The sequence below is a fragment of the Chrysochloris asiatica genome, unplaced genomic scaffold (assembly GCF_000296735.1).
Source record: "Chrysochloris asiatica unplaced genomic scaffold, ChrAsi1.0 scaffold00042, whole genome shotgun sequence".
NCBI classification, from domain to species: domain Eukaryota; kingdom Metazoa; phylum Chordata; class Mammalia; order Afrosoricida; family Chrysochloridae; genus Chrysochloris; species Chrysochloris asiatica.
This window is the reverse complement of record NW_006408560.1, coordinates 551,254-560,679: the sequence shown is the minus strand read 5'-3', so window position 1 is coordinate 560,679 and position 9,426 is coordinate 551,254. Positions and strand designations below refer to the sequence as shown.

The 9,426-nt window shown below is 36.2% G+C and overlaps 1 pseudogene; it reads right to left on the bottom strand.

The window, feature by feature from the left end:
• Window positions 1-161: 161 nt before the first annotated feature.
• Window positions 162-9,426, bottom strand: part of LOC102820244 — a 57,185-nt pseudogene continuing 47,920 nt past the window's right edge.

Sequence of the window (9,426 nt, the reverse complement as noted above, 5' to 3'; positions counted from 1 at the left end):
GGAATCAGGATTGGAGGAAGACTCATTAACAATCTGCGATATGCAGATGATACAACCTTGCTTGCTGAAAGTGAAGAGGACTTAAAACATTTACTGATGGAGATCAAAGAGCACAGCCTTCGGTATGGATTACATCTCAGTGTAAAGTATATTGTAGTAAATCAAAAATACCAGCTCGGCTGTATGGCAGTTTCACTCTGATTTAGGGTTCTTTCTCAAAACCTCAGTTTGAGGCACTCCACTGTCATGGGATAAGTGTTCAGCTCAACCTTATTAGCAAACAGGCTCAGTGAGTTAACCAGCCACTTTAGGTCACTGTTTCCATAGATACAAATGCCTTGTATGTAGTGGCTGTGGCACCCTCTCTGCTGATCTTCCATGTCAATCCACTTCACAGCTCACAGGTTACTGACGCAGGATGTGTTAGGCATAGAGCCAGGGACATCTGGAATCCTATTGAGTGTCACCCAGAAATGTTCATCGGGACTATAAGTGTCTTTAGACTACTGTAGTAAGTCAATGACTTGTGACAAAATTGACAAACTCTCTGGTTAGGACTACGCAGGCAGTGCCAAAGTAGATGATCAGTTGATGTGGAGGTGAGGATTTCAAAGTATTAGCATTTTGCGCAAAGGAACCACACTTGTCTATATGTTCTCTGTGGACATATTTAGGCTGCTTAATTGCATGATCAGGAGGCAGCACCCCCGGGGTAATATTTTTCCGCTTTAAACCCTTTCAGATATTGAATGATCTCCTTATGATTTTCAAGGGGAAATCTTGTCCACAGGTGTTGGATTGTTTGTCTTTTTCTTGTAGAGGTGTTGTAGTTTTCTATAATTTTTAATTAGTCCCTTATCTGATGTGTTGTTGCAAAAAAAAATTCTCAGTCTGTGGGCTCCCTTTTTACTCTTTTGTGGAAATATTTTGATGCACATAAGTGTCTAATTTTTAGGAGATCCCAGTCATCTATTTTTGTCTTCCACTGTTTGTGTGTTTTTGTAATGCTTGATAGTGTATGTATGCCATGTATTAGAGTCCCTAAATTTGTCCCTATTTTTTCATTGATGATCTCTATAGTTCTAGGTTTTACATTTAGGTCTTTAGTCCATGTTGAGTGTATTTTTGTAAATGGTGTGACATATGGGTCTTGTTTCATTTTTCTGAAAAAGGATTTCCAGTTTTGCCAGGACAATTTGTTGAATAAATATTCTTCCCCTACTTGATGTGTTTTGGCTTTTTGTCAAAAATCAGTTGACTGTATGTGGATGGATTTACTTCTGGGTTCTCAATTCTTTTACATTGATGTATGTATCTTTTGTTATATCAGTGCCAGGCTATTTCATAAATTTTTGCAAACTGTGCCTGTGTAGTAAATTTTGAAATCAAGGAATAAGAGACTGCCAACTTTGTTCTTCATCTTAAGCAGTGCTTTACTTATCCTAGGTCTCTTTCCTTTCTAGGTAAACTTTGTGATAATTTTTTCCAGCCCTTTTAAGAATAATTGTGAGGTTGGCACAGGACTGGACAGTGTTTTGTTCTGTTGTTTATAAGGTCACTATGAGTTAGTACTGATTCAACAACAAAGAATGATGTGGGAATCTGGATTGGGATTGTGTTATATCTATAGATTGCTTTGGGTAGTGTTGATATTATGTTAAGTCCTCCTATTCATGACTATGGTATAGTCTTTCCTTTTTGTAAATCTCTTTTAGTTTCCTGTAGCGATGTTTTGTAATTTTCTTGGTATAGGTCTTTTGTTTCTGTGGTTAGATTTATTCCTAAATTTTTCATCCTTTGGATGGCTATTATAAATGGTATTGTTTTCCTAATTTCCTTTTCAGAGCTATCTATATTAGTATAGAGGAACCCAACTGATTTGTGTATGTTGATATTGTACCCTGTCACTTTGCTGAATCTTTCAATGAATTCCAATGATTTTCTTTCTGAGTCACTTGAATTTTCTATGTATAGGATCATATCATCTGCAAATAGAGAAAATTTTACTTCTTCTTTGCCAACTTGGATGTTTTTAATTACCCCTTGTTGCCTTATAGATCTAAATAAGACTTCCAGCACAACATTAAATAGGAGTGGTAATAAATAACTTCCTTGTCTGGTTCCTGTTCACAAAGGGGATGCTTTCAATTTCCTTCTATTGAGAGTAATGTTGGCTGTTGGTTTGTATATATAGTCTTAATTATGCTGTGGAATTTCCCTTCAATTCCTACTTTTTATCAAGAGTGGGTGTTGGATTTTGTCAAATGCATTTTCTGCAACAATTGATATTATCATGTGGGTCTGTTCCTATATTTATTTGTATGGTGGGTTATGTTTATTGTTTTTCTAATGGTGATCCATCCTTGCATCCCTCATATGAATTCCACTTGCTCATAATGTATTATATTTTTGACATGCTATTGAATCATATTGGCTAGAATTTTGTTGAGAATTATTGCATCTATGTTCATGAGGTATATTGGTCTAAAATTTTCTTTTTTAGTGATGTCCTTGATTGATTTTGCTATGAGGATTATGCTGGCTTCATAAAATATCAAGCCATCTAGACTTTTTTTGTTGTTGGGAATTTTTAAATAAACTGATCAATTTCTTCTTTTGTTATAGGTCTGTTCAAGTTTTCTACTTCTCTCTGTTAGTTTAAGTAGGTTGTGTTTTTCTAAAAATGCATCTAATTCTTCTAGTTTTTCAACTATATTGGAGTACAGTGCTTCATAGTATTCTATTACCCTTTTTATTTCCATGGGTTCTGTTGTGACACCATCCATATTTGCATCTTCTTCTTTTCTTTTATTAGAGTCACCAATGATTTGTCAATTTATTTAACCCTTTCAAAGAACCAGCTTCTTGTCTTGTTGATTCTTTCTATTATGTTTCTGTTTTCTAATGAATTTCTGCTCTAATCTTTATTTCTTTTCTTCTGGTGACTGTTGGCTTATTTTGCTGGTCTTTTCTAATTGTTGGAAATGTTGTATTAATGTGTTGATTTTGATTCTTTCTTCTTTTTGGATGTGTGCATTTATTGCTATAAACTGTCCTCTAAGTACTGCTTTTGTGGTGTCACAACGTTTTTGGTATGGTATATTTTTGTTTTCATTTACTGTAAGAAAATTTTTTTATTTTGTTTTTTATTTACTCTATTACTCAGTAGCTTTTTAGCAGGATTTTATTAAGTGTCCGTGTACTTGATTTTGTTTCCTTGTTCTTCCTATTGTTGATTTCTAATTTGATAACATGATATGAGAAGACTTTTGTAGTATTTTGATGTTTTTAAATTTATTGAGACAAGCTTTGTGGCCTAACATATGGTCTATTCTGGAGAATGCTCTATGTGCACTTCAAAAGAATGTGTATCATGCCATTGTTGGGTTGGGTGCTCTGTGTAAATCTATGATGTCAAGTTGATTGATTGTGTTGTTTACTTCTCTTTTGTCTTTGTTGTGTTTTTTTCTGGTTGTTCTGTCCCTTTTTTTTTTGAAAGTGGTCTATTTAAAGTCAGTTTGAACTACAAGGTTGGGAATTCAGTTTCATCAAATGTTCCTCAGACCCTAAAAAGTGTCGTTATGGGTCGGAACTAACTCAACAGCACTTCATAATAACAACAACTGTAAGATAAGCTCTGGACTGTCAACCACGAGGTCGGAAGTTCAAACCCATCAGATGCTCCTCAGAAACCCTATCAGGGTAGCTATGAGTCAGAACCAACTTAAGGGCAGTTAACAACAACACTTATTGTAGAGTTACCTATTTTTTTCTTCAATTCTATTAGCATTTGATTGATATACTGTGAGACTGTTTCTTGGGGAGTATAGTTATTTATTATGGTTATGTCCTCCTGTTCAATGGACCCTTTAATCATGAGATAATGTTCTTCCTTATATTGATTTTTTTCCCTTAAAGTCTGTTTTATCAGAGATTAATATTGCCACCCCTGCTCAATTTTAATTGCCATTAGGTTGATAAATTTTTCTAGCCTTTAATTTTTAATCTATGTTTGTCTTTGTGCATAAGGTATGTCTCTTGTAGACAGCATATTGAAGGATCCTATTTTCTTATCTATACTGCTACTGTCTGTAGCTTTACTGCTGCATTTATTCCTTAACATTCAGTGTAATTATCAATAGGTATGAATAGATTACAGTCATTTTGCAATGTGTTGTGTTTTTGGGGTGCTTCTGTTTTCTTTGTTCTTCATGTTTTCCTGTGCTGGGTTCATTTTTTTTTTTTTCTTTTTCCTAATGAGTTTTTAAAAAATTTTAGGTGGTACAGAATTCTGGGCATAACAAAGACTGAAGAGCAGCTCTAGTAAGATTCTGGGCTGGGTTTACTGACCACACAGCTAAGATAAGTCTAAAGAGATGGACCATTATATGATTTCTTTTACTTCTTTATTTTTGTTTTACAAAAGTTTATTCTTATAGGTACAACAGACTCGCTTACTATAAGTGGCAAGAGATGTTATAGCAGGGAATTAAAATGTTTAAATTGAAATGGAATCAAGAATCACCATTGCTTCAGTCATAAAGAACAGCTTAATTTTTTGCCAGATTTCTTAATTCCACCTGTGGCCAGAAGGCCCTTCCCCCACGGCCTTTGCTTTTAGCTCTTTGAGTTTCATCTGCTCTTCTTTTTGTTTCTGCTTCAAAGTCTTATCTACCTCATCTATTTCCTTGTTCTTGAGTTGTTTCAGGGGCTTCTTTCTGTCATCTTCATGACCTGACATGAAGCTTGTTGTTCCTTCCCCAGCTGAGTTCATTTATTTGTGTGCTTTTTCTTGTCAATTTCTTCATAATTTCAGTATTTACAAAATCTTCATGGATTTTCATGTTCCTGATTAGATGTGAAGATATATTAAGTTTCTTTGAGGTTACTCTGTAATTTATTCATTTCTTTCCCAATTTAAAACAGTCTGTTTTATCTTGAAATCGACTTGACTTCCTCACCATTTTGTATACTTTTCCCATGCTTTTCCTCTTTTTGCTGTGTCTTCATTATGGATTGATATCTCTGATTCTCTATCTTCAGTCTTGTAGTTTTGTTTTACTCTGAGTACTTCTTTATCTGGATTGGATTCTAGGTGGTGTTACCATGCATGCCAATCTATCTCTGATTGTTGTCTGCTGCTATTGGCTCTCAGTTCAAAGGATTCCCTTTAGTACTTTTTGTAAAGTTGGCTTGGTTTTTACAAATGCTTCTAATTTCTGTTGACCTGGAAATGTTCTAATTTCGCTGTTGTATTTGAGGGACAGTTTTGATGGGTATATGATTCTTGGTTGGCAGTTGTTTTCTGTCAGAGTCTTGTATATGTCTCCCCATTGCCTTCTTGCCTGCATGGTTTCTGCTGGGAAATCAGAGCTTAATCTTATTGGTTTTACTTTGTAGGTAACATTTCTTTATTCCCAAGTTGCTTTCAGGAATCTTTCCTTGTCTTTGATTTTAGAGTTTAATTATGATATGTCTTTGTGATTTTCTTTTGAGGTCTATCCTGTTTGTGGTTCCATCAGCTTCTTGAATGTTTATCTTTTCATTTTTCATGATGTTAGAGAATTTGCTTCCAGCATCTCTTCAACTATCTTTTTTGTGGGTTTCATATTTTCCTCCTGTTCTGAAATTCCAGTCACCCATAGGTTATGTCTCTTCCTATTGCTCCACATGAATCTCAGGCAACAGATTTTTTCTGGCTTCCATTGATTCAAATCTACTCCTTTACCCTTTCAGTGTATTGTCCATTTCTGATATTTTTGTATTGATATTCTGGATATCTGTTTTCGTGTTTTGTATTCTCTCCAATGCTTTATTTATTTTCTTTGATTGTTCCTGTAACACTTTTCTAATTCTTTCTTGTTTTTCCTGAGCTTTCTGTCAATTGTTTGGATGTATCTAAATATCATTTTCCTTAATTATTTTTCAGGTAGTTTAAGTTTCCCTTTTGCCTCTTGGCTATCTGTTTGAGCTACTCTTGTGAACCAAAATTTTCTGCTACTTTCAAGGCATTGTGGTGTTGTTATATTTGTATTAAGTTGATGAATGTGTGTTGGTGTATTCTTAGGCACTCACCAATTGCCTCCCAGTGGGTGTGATCAGGAGCTAAGCCATTCTCTGTTCACTGTTCATCAGTTCCATTCAGAATGAATTTAGCTGATGTTGGTTGCAATCACTGCTCTGGTGTATAGAAGCTGGTATGGGCTCTTGCCCAATTTGTGAGGTTGTAGAGGGTATAGCTATGGTTTGGCAACATGGCCGCAGTTGCTTTTTCCTTTGTCTCTGCATGCCAGAGGTAGGTTTCTGCAACATGAACATGTTTTCTCATCTCTAAAGCCATTTACAAGCTCTCAAAATGGCTGTGGCAGATTTGCCGGCCACCACTGTTCATTAGTCACTACCTCTCTGTTCAACCCTCTTTTCTAGTAAACACTCAATTCTATCCCTTCTTCTGAAGCTCAGAGTTCCAGGATCATCTTCTCTATGTGTCCTGTCCAGTTTTCTGTATCCTTGTTATGGAGAGTCCATACAGCCTTTTTATCTAGTCTGCCATTTTGCTCTATCTCCATATCATTTCATCAAAAAAATATTATTATTACTGCAGTATTGTGTTAAAGATATCTTGGTGTATCTGAAAGGTGTTTCTCTGCTATTCATAGAGTTTTCAGTGACTAGCAATTCGGAAGTAGTTCGTCACTCTTTCTTCCTAGTCTGTCTTTGTTTGGAAGCTCATCTGAAACCTGTCCACCATGGGTGACCCTGCTGATTATTTAAAATACCAGTGGCAGAGCCCTCACAATCACAGCAACTCAAACCACCACAGCACGACAGACAGACGAGTGGTGGCCATTTGGTTTTATGTCTATACTGTCTCTTTACATTTCTATGTCAATCTTGATACAATCTGATATAATCAAGATACAATCAAGATGGTCTCTCCTAATCCTATCAATCCTAATATAATCAAGATATGCTCTCCCAAGATGGCGGCTCCTGGAACAGCTGAGTGTCTTGATCCAGAAAATAATGGATTTTTGGATTCTCCTGCAAATTTCCCAGCTATAAACCCTCCGATTTTCCAAAAATACCAAGCCATGGTATTTTCAATAACCTCATATGGATGCGAAAGCTAGACAGTGAATAAGGATGATCTCAGAAGAATTGATGCCTTTGAGTTGTGGTGTTGGAGGAGAATACTAAAAGTGCCATGGACTGCCAAAAGAACCAATAGATCTGTTTTGGAAGAAGTGCAGTCAGAGTGCTCCTTGGAGGCCAAGATGGCTAAACTTCGTCTCTCATACTTTGGACATATTGTCCGGAGGGAACAGTCGCTGGAGAAGGATGTCATACTGGGTAAGGTGGAGGGTCAGAGAAAAAGAGTAAGACCCCCAACAAGATGGATTGTCCAGGTGGCATCATTGATGGCGTCAAGTGTGGCAGCGGTAGTGAGGTTGGCCCAGGATCGGACATTGTTTTGTTCTGCTGTGCATAGGATTGCTGTGAGTCAGTACTGACTCAATGGCACCTGACAACAACAACAACATCTGAAAGGTATTTGTTTTGTTTTTATTTTTTTTATGCATAGAAATGAAAACAAACATTTGACTAACTGATGTTAAATATAAATTGCACCTAACTGTTCTGACTTATGTACAAATTCAACTTAAAGGTTGACTTAGAAGGGACTTAGTTTGTAATTAGAAACTGCCTGTGTAAATAAACATATACAAGTCCGTGACTTGCCTTTTCATTCTCTTCATGTTATCCTTTGATGAATAGTTCTTAATTTTAATGAAGACCAATTTATTAAGCTGTTTTTTGGTTTAGTTTGTTTTTCATCTTGTTAACAAAACTTTTTTTGCCTGTCTAAACCTGATATGCACTGGACTGCTAAACACAAACTAACTGCAAGATTGATGTTTCAAATCTACCAACCACTCCTTGAAAACCCAATACAGGATCCCTGAGTTGGAACCAACTTAACAACACTTAACAACAACAACAAACCCATTAACCAATTTCCATAAAGTCAATTCCAACTCATAGCTATCCTATAGGATGGTGGAGCTGCTCCATAAGGTTTCTAAAGCTATAAATCATTATGGAAGCAGACTGCCACATCTTTCTCCCATGGGGCAGCTGGTGGGTTCCTACTGCTGACCTACTGGTTAACAGCCAAGTAGTTAGCCATTGCCAGCCTGGCTTCTTTATGATGCATTGAAGTTGCGAATACTGGTAAACTAATTTTATCATTCTGTCTTCCTTTATCAGATGGAAAACTGTAAATAGACACTGTTCCACATCGCTATTTGGTTAGTCTGGACTATCTTTTGACTTTCATTTTACCTTTTCGCCTTCTCACCTATTTGACTTCCTTCAATAGACTAGTCATCTTTCCTCCAAAGGTACAGACCCCAGAATTACCGTAGAGACCCTCATATAGTTTTTAATGTAATGTTTTGTATGTAATACAAAAATTCAAAAGATTCCATAGGGTATCGAGTAAAAAAGTCTCCCTTCACTTGCCTCCAGTCACTCAGTTCTCGTCTTAAAAGGTTGTCACTGTTATAAATTTCTTAAGATAGCTTCCAGAGATATTAAAGCCATTCATATTCAAGTGATAAAGTAAATGAAGACAGATGTTAAAAAGAGATGAATCTGGGAATTAAGTTGTTCTTTGTACTGTTTTTTACTATACTATGCAGTCTGTTTGCTACTATATTATACACACTACCTTGCTCTTTGTTTTTTTGTTGAAAAATAGAAGAAGCTTCAAAAAGTTTGTGGAAAATGGAATTACATGATAATGAAATTTTCCTTGAACTTTTTGAAGTCCCTTCATATACCCATTTATTATCTAAGGGGCAGCATTTGCCCTAGGACAGAGGGTTAGGAAAGAAGAAAGAATGGAAATTGGAAACACTTTGAGAGAGTGGAAGAATAGGATGTGATGTTACATTGTGAAGATTGCAATCAGTCAATTACATGGAACCAAATGTGTATGAATTGCTGAATGAAAGATTAATTTGCTCCATAAACCTTCATCCAATTCACAACAAAAAGTTCATATATGTGTTGTTGTTAATTGCTGTCAAGTGTGTTCTGACTCTTTATGACCCTGTATAGGCTCTCCAAGTCGCAGCTGGTGGTTTTGAACCACCGACCTTGTGGTTCTCAATTCAGTGTGTGGTGCTTAGGTTCATCACTGAACTGAAAACCAAAAGGTTGGTAGTTCAAACCCATCAGTCACTCTATATATATGGAACTGGGTGGATCTATAGGATAAGCACGGGACTGCAAACCACAACATCAGTGTTTCAAGGTCACCAGCCACTCTGGGAGAAAGATAAGGTTTTCTGTTCCCACAAAGATTTACAACCTTGAAACCCTATACAGGGTCACTGTAGATAGGAATTGACTCCACTG